Genomic DNA, 11,857 nt, shown 5'->3' with positions numbered 1-11,857 from the left:
AACATTCGCAAATCAATAAACATAATCCAGCATATAAACAGAACCAAAGACAAGAACCACATGATTATCTCAATAGATGCAGAAAAGGCTTTTGACAAAATTCAACAGCCCTTCATGCTAAAAACGCTCAATAAATTCGGTATTGATGGAACGTACCTCAAAATAATAAGAGCTATTTATGACAAACCCACAGCCAATATCATACTGAATGGGCAAAAACTGGAAAAATTCCCTTTGAAAACTGGCACAAGACAGGGATGCCCTCTCTCACCACTCCTATTCAACATAGTGTTGGAAGTTCTGGCTAGGGCAATCAGGCAAGAGAAAGAAATCAAGGGTATTCAGTTAGGAAAAGAAGAAGTCAAATTGTCCCTGTTTGCAGATGACATGATTGTATATTTAGAAAACCCCATTGTCTCGGCCCAAAATCTCCTTAAGCTAATAAGCAACTTCAGCAAAGTCTCAGGATACAAAATTAATGTGCAAAAATCACAAGCATTCTTATACACCAGTAACAGACAAACAGAGAGCCAAATCAGGAATGAACTTCCATTCACAATTGCTTCAAAGAGAATCAAATACCTAGGAATCCAACTTACAAGGGATGTAAAGGACCTCTTCAAGGAGAACTACAAACCACTGCTCAGTGAAATAAAAGAGGACACAAACAAATGGAAGAACATACCATGCTCATGGATAGGAAGAATCAATATCGTGAAAATGGCCATACTGCCCAAGGTAATTTATAGATTCAATGCCATCCCCATCAAGCTACCAATGAGTTTCTTCACAGAATTGGAAAAAACTGCTTTAAAGCTCATATGGAACCAAAAAAGAGCCCGCATCTCCAAGACAATCCTAAGTCAAAAGAACAAAGCTGGAGGCATCACGCTACCTGACTTCAAACTATACTACAAGGCTACAGTAACCAAAACAGCATGGTACTGGTACCAAAACAGAGATATAGACCAATGGAACAGAACAGAATCCTCAGAAATAATACCACACATCTACAGCCATCTGATCTTTGATAAACCTGACAAAAACAAGAAATGGGGAAAGGATTCCCTATTTAATAAATGGTGCTGGGAAAATTGGCTAGCCATAAGTAGAAAGCTGAAACTGGATCCTTTCCTTACTCCTTATACGAAAATTAATTCAAGATGGATTAGAGACTTAAATGTTAGACCTAATACCATAAAAATCCTAGAAGAAAACCTAGGTAATACCATTCAGGACATAGGCATGGGCAAAGACTTCATGTCTAAAACACCAAAAGCAACGGCAGCAAAAGCCAAAATTGACAAATGGGATCTCATTAAACTAAAGAGCTTCTGCACAGCAAAAGAAACTACCATCAGAGTGAACAGGCAACCTACAGAATGGGAGAAAATTTTTGCAATCTACTCATCTGACAAAGGGCTAATATCCAGAACCTGCAAAGAACTCAAACAATCCCCTTTCTATGTCTGTGTCTGTAAATATTCTTCCCACTCTCTTCTATCTGCACACACACACACACGGGCACACACACATTTTTATTTTATTTTATTTTATTTTATTTTAGTTTAGTTTAGTTTAGTTTTTGGAGATGCAGGCTTGCTCTGTTGCCCAGGCTGGAGTTCAGTGGTGAGATCTTGGCTCACTGCAACCTCTGCCTCCCGGGTTCAAGAGGGTCTCCTGCCTCAGTTTACCTAGTAGCTGGAATTACAGTTGCCTGGCACCACCCCTGGCTAATTTTTGTATTTTTAGTAGAGACGGGGTTTTGCCATGTTGGTCAGGCTGGTCTTGAATGCCTGACCTCAGGTGATCTGCTCACCTTAGCCTCCCAAAGTATTGGGATTATGGGCATGAGCCACCATGCCTGGCCTGTATTTTGGAATCATTCCTTTCAATTGGGGTATGTCTCCTGAAAAAAAAAAATTTCTAAAGAAGCAAATTTGAATTTAGAATTGAAATGCCTACCATGTGCTGACTTTGCACTTGGAACAAGATACAGCTCCAAAAGACATTTGTGGTTGCCTTGTCCCTGTGCGGTCATAGGAAGGTCATGTTTGATTGAGGAACTGGGATGCAATAATGGTCCAGAGAAGAAGGCCAGCATCCGGGAAGGACAGATGGATGTTCCCTTTGCATACCTGCCCTGCAGGATGGCACAAAAACCCTGAACCCCCAGGAGGGATGGAAGGGAATGCATGACACGGGAAAACCACAGCAGTGTAGAAAGCTGGCATGTGTGTTGTCATTTCTTGCCAAACCCACACTCTGGCTCATGGCAAAGGGATTAAAACCAGCTCTCTTCCATGTGCCAGTGTGCTCCTTTGGCCCTAGGAGCAGATGAAGAGTTGAAGATGGAAGAGAACTCTTAGGTTTCAGGGTTCTATAACAGGAAGAACAGTGGGTCACATAACAGACATAGGGCAGTAAAGAGGATGGATGTTGGGGAGTTGGGGGGGGATTCAAGCTCTGTTTGTAACACAGTGAGTTTGAAGAGACAACAGGAAGACAAGGGATGTATTGCAGTCCGGTGAAGGAGGGTCAGGGCTGGAGATGGGGGACCCCTCCAGAGTTGAAGACTGGAGCACCAGAGTAATGAGGGCATCCACGAAAGAGGGTCAGCGTAGAAAAGGCATTGGGAGTTGCTGAGAGAATAAACACTCAGAACTCAGATGGGAGCCAGGCAGGTCAGAGTGTGGCAGTTATCCTGCTACTAGCTCTGTGTCCTTGGGTTCTCAGTTCTCAGTTTCCATATCTGTGAAATCAGATAACGTGGGAAATCCCTCAGCACAGTACCTGGTACATAGAAATTCATCAGTTTTATCTGTCATTATTAGGGGCTAAGAAAGGAAGGGGAACAATTAAAAATATGGAGCCATATCAGAAAACCATAGTGTCAGTTACATTGACAGAATGTCTTTTGAGATTAAAAAAAAGAAAGGAAGAAAAAAACTGCAACCTCTAGAGGTTTACCTGAATGGGTTTTACCACCAGCTCTGTCCTTGAAAGCATGCACAATTGAACAAGACTTCTCTCAAGCTGTGTTTGTCTCCTAGTAAATGAAGGTGTTGGGCTTTTAGTCTGACACTGGTAGCGAGCAGAAGAGGCAGTAATCCAGCTTTTCCAATCAATGTGTTTCCATCAGATACCTGGAGACCAACAATCTCCATGAACTTTGGAGCTTACATTGATCTTGCTGCCTCTTAAGTCTCCGTTTGGTCTCCAGGGCTGCCCAGGAGAGGTGCTCCCCACCATATGTCACAGCTGCTGGGGCCACTGGCAGTGTCTCTAGATGTCAAACCAGTGGTTGGGCGCAACCACTAATTTAGGAATCCTGTGTATCTCCATTCCAATTTAAATACATTATTAAAATTAAGAAGGGGGAAAAATCTCTTCATAGCAGCCTTACACTCGTCGGATATTATTTTATGATTTGCTCCACTGTTGAGTTCAAGCTCCCAAATGTCTTGGCTCTTGTAGCAAGGTCTATGTCAGGACAACAGTGCCCTGTTCCATCAAGTTCTAGCCAAAGATGTCACTGGGAAATGGACTGAACAGCCTCGAGGACTCTTTCAATCCATATTATAGGCAATTTTCAGAGCTGGAGGCTGAAAAAAACCTGAAAGTAAGGAAGAATAAAATCAGATTTTAATTGAATTGCTGCAATGTACTAGTAAGGCTAGTTAAGCATATAATTAATTGTTGTAACTATAGCAACAAGATTAGCTGGAACTATTAGGGTGGGCACCAGGGGTTCAGTGAGAGACTCTTAAAAAGACAAGTGTTGGAAATTGCAGAAAATAATTCATTCTTCTCCTGTGGTTCTCCAGAGGGCTTCACACTCTTTAGCAACCCCAAATAAATCTATATAATAATATTTTCTTAGATTCATGCAGTTTCTTTTATCCCAAAAGGCCCTGGGGTGCTTTGCAAGCCATGAACATAAATATAGATCTGGAATAATGTATCGGGCCAGATTTTCCTAGCGCTTAAACAACTCTCTCGTGGTTTGCTCTGCACCTTTGGAAGCTCCATTACCTTCAGGATACATGCAATCAGTAATTTATTAAGTGGCATCCCCATAGGCCCAGGGCCTGAAAATTCTGGTAGGAGAAGAGATGGGCTCCAGAGATAGCGCTTTTATTTATTTATACCCTATGTCATTCCAAAAAAGATTCAAGCAGCCTTGCAAAATACACAGAGCACATTGGGATAAAACAAATACATGAGGAAATCCAAGGCAGGGGCAAATAACAGTAAGAAGAAAACATGTAGCTCTACGGAAATGTTAGTATAGGAACTGCAGAGAACAAACTCCTACAGAAGAGCTGAAGGTGGGTGTATTTGCAGCTGTTCTTCCTGCTAGTCTAAAGGAGAAGAAAATGGAACCAGCTGCAGGCAAAAGACACTTGGTGCTGCAACTTTAGACTCTACTCTTCAGCATAATGAGTCTCAAGCCACCTCTGAATTAGAAGGAAGTCAAGGAGGGCCTTCTAAAGGTAGACTTCCATTCAGCTGCCAAATATGGATTGACCATCTATTTTGTTCTTGGCATCTCCCCTTATACAGGGCAAAATAATTCAAATAATTCAGCTTTGATGCTTTCTGATATTCTGGCTTGATCTGTGGCTAAAATTTAGAGTTCAGAGCAGAGGTACCAAAGTGATGTTCACAGGACAGATACAGGGCAGAAATATGTTGTGTCTTGCCATTGTGGAAGATTCACATTCCAGTCCAGATTTCCACTTCTCTTGAAAACATAGAAACACCTGCAATGCTGCATCCACCTTTCCACTATTGCTGAGCAGAGGCTGACCACTTGGTTGGGACAACTTCCTTCGGTGCACACTTTGCACTATGACATACTCCCAGTAGCTGCTCTGCTTTTTGTGACCTGCCTGCCTCCTATAAGCATTTGAGTTTTGTTTTTTTTTTTTTTTTAAATCTCTGATCTAGAGTCATGTTCATATTGTTTATCTCTGTAGACTCTGTGATGAGAGTTAGTCAACCAAGGGTTTAGTGGTGGGTATTTCTAGGCTACTCCCTTCAGGCATCTTCCATTAGGACACTACAGTCAAGGCCTTTGCTCCTTCTGTGCCTCTCAGGTGGATAATCCTCCCAATTCTTCTCTGCTTATCTAAATCTCATCTGTCACGAGGCTCAGCTCAAGACTCCTTCCTGAAGCTTTCTTCAAGGTTTCTACCTCATTGATCTTCCTCCTGGGACTATACCTGAACTTTCAAAGGGAGTAGGTATCAATTAAAAACAAGAACAACAACAAACACATCAACTAGCCAGGAGCAGTGGTACATGTCTGTAATCCCAGCACTTTAGGAGGCTGAGGCAGGAAGATCGCTTGAGGCTAGGAGTTTGAGACTAGCCTATGATGGCAACATAGCAAGTTCCTATGTCTAAAAAAAAAAAAAAATTAGCCAGAGGTTTGGTGGCATGCACCTGTAGTCCCAGCTTCTGGGACGCCTGAGGCAGGAAGATCTCTTGAGTCTGAGAATTCAAGATTATAGTAAGGTATGATTGCACCACTGCACACCAGCCTGGGTGACAAAGCAAGACCCTATCTCTCTCTCTCTAAAAAAAAAAAAAAAAAAATTCAACTTTGCACCATTCACAAGGTGACCTGCCTGTGAATGTGTTTTCTGCTGCTCTTCTACCTCCCCCTTCAAAATCACCCTTCTCCCACATTACAGGAGATTGTCCACCCGTCATCCATGTAGAATCTTACCATGCTGCACGGATCCAGTATGACAGACCTTCAGGGGCACCAAGCAAGGACAACTGTGAACTATCAGTGTTGACAGGTGAATGTCTGGGTAACACATCATTTTGCAAGTAGTTTAAGTCTAGTTCCCTGATCTCAACAATGAAGAAGGATCTCATTGAATTGAGAGCTGGTAGATCATTAAAACATTTTTGAAAATGGATTACTACATGATTTGTGGCATATAGTTTGAAGCCGAGATTGCACCACTATACTCCAGCTTGGTGACAGAGCAAGACTCCATCTCAAAAAAAAAAAAAAAAGAGTGACACTGCTATAATATTACTCGTTTCATTCCTATTTACTTACATATGTGAACAACATTTACTCAGTAGGTAGTTCTATCAAAGTAAAAAATAGTACTAACAGCTAATTCTTTTTTTTTTTTTTTAAATGGAATCTCACTCTGTCACCCAGGCTAGAATGCAGTGTCATGATCCTGGCTCACTGCAACCTCTGCCTCCTGGGCTCAAGCGATTCTCCTGTCTCAGCCTCCCAAGTAGCTGGGATTACAGGTGTACACCACCACACCTGGCTAATCGTTGCATTTTTAGTAGAAACAGGTTTTCACCAAGTTGGCCAGGCTGGTCTCAAACTCCTGGCCTCAAGTGATCTGCCCGCCTTGGCCTGCTAAAGCGCAGGGATTACAGGCACGAGCCACTGCGTCTGGTCCCTGAAAGCTAATTCTATAACATTTTAGCAATATGTAAAAAATAATTTAAAACCTTTATCTCATTAAATGTGCATTTCAATACAATTTGATGAAGAATATATATTGTATACTATCAATAACTGTAATAAGTAAACCTAGAGAAATAAAATTATGCAAAGTGAATGGAATACAAATAAAAGTTCAAGAAGAAAAAATGAAATTTCTGTCTATTAAAAGAGGAACTTGTTTGTAGATTTTTTAAATGGGTGATGGAAAGATTAATCACCATGGTAGCTAGATTCTGCTAGATATATTTAAAATGAAGGATCAGCTTTATTTATAAAAGTCAATAGTTACAATGTACCAAAAAAGCATATGCTCTGTAACTTTGTAAACTTAACCATGACACATTTTAGAAGTCAAATTATAAATGTACCACTCAGTGTGTAGTTTTTAGCGTTCTTTGGTAGGGAGTCCCCAAGCAAACAGATTAAAAAACACTATTTTGGGAATTATAGTTTCTCGAAGAAATTTAATTTTTCATCATACTGTTATTCACACTTGTGCCTTTGATGTATTATTTCATGGCTGCACGTCTGGCCTACGCAGTTATTAAGAGTCTTTAAGATCTATGAATTGCCAGTTACACAGTGTTTATCAAGCATCTGCTCTGTGTTCAGAATAGTAGAGGACCAAATATACGACGTGGATTTTCCCATTGAAGAACATTTATTTTATTTAAGGAAAGATGAAAAATAAAAGCAAAACAACAGTAAAGTCCATTTAAAAGATAGGTGGACACTTCGTGTTTGAAGATCATTTATCCTCTACTTTAACTAGCTAGAGAATGAACAAAAACCAGTAAATAAAAAAAAAAAATTCTGATCAAACCAGATTGAATGTATGGACAAAAACCCATAGGTGAAAACATTAACAAGCAAAACCTTAAAGCTTTATTCAGAACTTATTTACTTATACATTAAAACAATAGTAAGGAGTTGTTTCTCTGTTGTCACAATTAAGATAATATCAAAAGTGGAGAATTATAAAGGAGGTAAGAAATTAACACCTTCCCTCTGTAGATAGTGTTATGGGCTGTATGCTTGCGTCCCCCCAAAATGCATATGATGAAGCTCTACCCTGCAATGGAATGGTAAGAAGAGGCGGGTGCTTTAGAAGGTGATTAGGTTTGGATGAGTTTGTGAGGCTGGAGCCACCATAATGAGATCAGTGTCTTTATAAGAAGAGAAAGAGTAAAGCTCACTGTCTCCACTAGCGATCACTCAAAAGGCACTAGATATATCCATACGTTGACCTCGGACTTCCTAGAACCCCTGAATTTCTAGAAAAAAATTTCTGTTGTTTAATCTGCCTGTCCTATGGTATCTTGTCATAGCAGCTCCATATGACTGAAACAGAACATGAAATGTCTTCTTAAGAGTGAAGGAGGAGATAAATGCAGAAAAGACACAAAAGGCAAGGTGCTTTGGCCTGCATGTTATAAGATTGTACACCACGTTAGCATCGCTTAGAGTAGAGAATTAATTATCATTAGTATTCATCAAAATAAATGCACTAGATTTAATTTACTTACCAAGGCAAGAAAGTGTAAAATAACTTTTAAAAGATTTCTCTTGAATTTTTTAAAATTTGAAATTAAATTTAGAATTAAAGATAGATTAGGTTTTAACTAGTAAATTCTTGTAATGGAACTACTCATTTCTGCATGATCAGTAGGCTTTATTGCATGTGAATCAGAGGTAAACAATGTGATTTGGACTAAAGGTTCTCTGTCCTCACCTGGCCTAGGCCTGCCCAAGCAGTCAGCTTTGCACCATCTTGCAAGGTAACTGGAAATCATGCATAGATTTCCAGTAAAGTAAAGAAATCTGAGTAAAGAAAGTGGGTTTCTCTTGACCCGACATGAAGTTATATAGCTTGTGTTCACACAGAGGGAACCATGCGGAAGCTCTGAGCTCAAAGCACAGTCTGCTGGCAGTTTGTGCCTTGATTTTTGCGATTGATAATGAGGTCACTGTCCTTTAGCAATGACCCAGGGGTGGACAAGATCATTTAGCTCAGAGATTCAAAGCACAAGAGATTTTTCAGAGAGGCAAGGAAGTAGGGGGATGAGCAGCTCTGAAGGTTCATTTTTTAAACAAATCACCTTTAAAAGTGGTATATGTCAGGTGCCTGGCGAGGTGGCTTATGCCTATAATCCCAGCACTTTGGGAGGCTGAAGTGGGCAGATCACCTAAACTCAACAATTCGAGACTAGCCTGGGCAAAATGGCAAAACCCTGACTATAAAAAATAAAAAGTTTGCCAGGTGTGGTGGCCTGCACCTGTAGTCCCAGCTACTCCAGAGGGCGAGGCAGGAGAACTACTTGAGCCTGGGAGGCAGAGGTTACAGTGAGCCGAGATCGGGCTACTGCACTCCAGCCTGGGTGGCAGAGCGAGACTATCTTGGGAAAAAAACAAAACAAAACAAAACTGGTATATGTCACCATAGTTCATAACTCAAAGGTTAAAAAAAAAAGAGAAATCCCCCCCCCCAAAAAAACAAGAAAATGGTATGTGATCTGATCATTAAAAATCCAAGTAAAATTAGGAAAAATCATATGTAATGATATACACTTGACATTTTGATGTGTGGCTCTTACCAGTCTTTTGTTTTCTTTATGTATATTATAACTACATAACTACTTATGTATGCATGTGTCTGCACATGTGCATACTTGTGTGTGTGCATGCATGTTTGCACATGTGCATGTTCCTGCATGTGTGTGTAGGACTCATATTGTAAACTTTTTTTTTCTGTTTAGCAATACATCATGAATATTGTTCTGTGCCATTAAATATTCTTCCATGTCATAGCTTTGAGTGGTATATAGCATTACAATGTAATTATGTATCGGGATTTACTTAACCCATCCCTTTTTATTGAACACTTGGTTGGTTCATTTTTCATTTTGTTTTAATTTTATTGCTATGATAAACATCTTAATCATAAAAAATGCATGCTAATGGATAAGTGGTAGTTTTATTCTTGTTCCTTCTTGTGTCTGTCCAGACGTTTGCAGAGTGAGTTGTCTTTGATCATTTGTGGTTTGAAGTTTCTTATTCTGATGTCCCCAGAGGATGGCCTATCCCATCCCTTCTTTTCTATTAGGGTTGGTGGTAAAGGGAACTTGAGGAGAGTTAAGAAGTGAGACTGGAGAGAGCCCCAGGGCAAAACATAGCACAAATCTCAGGAACCAAATTAACAGCAGATCTGGGTAAGTTTAAAAACACATCATGTAGGAGGTCAAGACCTTTAACAGGGGTAGGGGGATTGAAAGTCCTGGAAATAGATACTGAAATTTTTTTTAAATGAAGAAATTGAGAAGAAGAGGTAAAGGAACTTGATTGTAGAGTCCCGGGGGGGTCTATTAACCCCTCACTCCATGACACAAAAATACGCCCAAGAAGCTCCCGTATCAATCCCAAAGGATGACTAAATGTGCCTGAGCCAGAGCAGCCCAGAACCACTGGTGAGTTCTGGGAAAGAAGCCTCGGGGAGGAAGGCAGAGAGGAAGCTTTACTTTGTTCCTGACGTTGGCACAGGAGTGCTCCCTTAATTTTTAATCATTGTAGTCCCATCCCCAGGTGTCAAGTAGGAGCCAGTATCAGAAGTGAGCTCTGTAACCTCCTACCTCTGAATTTTCAGTGGTATCCACAAATTGTTGTTGCAGATGCTCAAGTAAACTACCCAGCCTGTGGAGAGAAGGTCAGTGTCTAATCCTTAAGTTACGTGTGCTCTGCATGAACACACCCACCTCTCTGGAAGAAAAATGTAGCAGAGTGGTGAGTGAGGAGTCAGGCCTCTCTGGAAGCTTTGTGCCTTATACCAGTCCATGCAGTAGTATGTTGGTGCCATGGTTTGGATGTTTGTCCCCTCCAAATCTTAGGTTGAAATTTGATCATCAGTGTTGGAGGTGAGGCCTAATGAGAGGCATTTAGCTCTTGGGGGTGGATCCTTCATGAATAGCTTGGTGCCATTTCCATGGTGGTAAGTGAGTTCTCATTCTATTAGTTCCCACAAGAGCTGGTTGTTGAAAGGAACCTGGCACCTCCCCGCCCTGCCACCTCCCCTGTCTTTCTCTTGTTTCCTCACATGCCTTGCGATCTCTGCACAGATGGTTCCCTTTTACCCTCCATTGTGAGTGGAAGCAGTCTGATGCTCTCACTAGATGCCCATATTTGAACTTTCGAGCCAGCATAATCATGAGGTGAATAATGCTCTTTTCCTTATAAATTACCCAGCCTCAAGTATTTGTCTATAGTAACACTAAATGAATAAAGACAGTTTGTAAATGTTTAACACTTGGAGGACTATAGTTCAATGCCCAACTTTCTTTTGGATATTTCCTCTAGCTCTCCCAGTATAAAATAAGAGAACCACCCCCCATACTCCCATAAGACCATGGAACTATCCTCCATGCTGTTCTCATGATAGTGAGTGAGTTTTCATGAGATCTGATGGTTTTATAAGTGTTAGGTATTTCCTCCTGCATTCATTCTCCTTCCTGCTGCCTTGTGAAAAAGGTGCCTTGCTTCCCCTTTGCCTTCTGCCATGATTGTAAGTTTCCTGAGGCCTCCCCAGCAGTGCTGAACTGTGAGTCAATCAAACCTCTTTTCTTTGTAAATTACGCAGTCTAGGACAGTTCTTTATAGCAGCATGAAAATGGACTAACACATAAATTAATGAATATTAACAAGAGAATGATGAAGTAAATTGAAGTATATTTGTGTATTATACTACTATACTACAGTGAAAATAAATGAACATCAACATAGAAAATTTTTGCATGCATATTGTCAAATGAAAAAAAATTTTAGAATACCTGTGAACAATGTCATTGATATACTGTTTATGTAACGTTTGAGTTGTACAAAAATAATACTCAATATTGCTTAGATATACAGACAAATGTGGTAAAAGTATAAAGACATGTATAGATATGTTGGACTTTCCCGAGGGAGATGGGATGGAAAAAAAAAATAGCACCTTTAGTGTATTTGTACTGTTTTATTTCTTAAGTTTGGAGACAAGTATCCCTGCATTTATAATATTATTTCCTCCATATTTCTGTATGTCAGAAATATTTCACAATAGAATTTTCAAAAATAAAAAGAAAGAGGCAGCTATCTACTGACGCTTAAGGAGCCCTAATGAGTCAGTGGGTTGGATGTCTTTTCTGTGATGTGTGTCATGTAGAAACTGATGAGAAAAGCCTTTCCATGATCCTGAGAAGAAAGCACATTCTATTGTCCTGTGTTATATGGAGTTTTCCCACAGATCCAAAGGAAAGTTGATATTGACATTTAAAATTAACTCGAACTATGTGTTTTGGAGTACATAAAAAAGAAAAAAAAAATGGCCGGGCGCGG

The sequence above is a fragment of the Theropithecus gelada genome, chromosome 7b (genome assembly GCF_003255815.1).
Source record: "Theropithecus gelada isolate Dixy chromosome 7b, Tgel_1.0, whole genome shotgun sequence".
Lineage (NCBI taxonomy): Eukaryota > Metazoa > Chordata > Mammalia > Primates > Cercopithecidae > Theropithecus > Theropithecus gelada.
The sequence above is the reverse complement of the archived record's forward strand: the minus strand, read 5'-3'. Positions refer to the sequence as shown.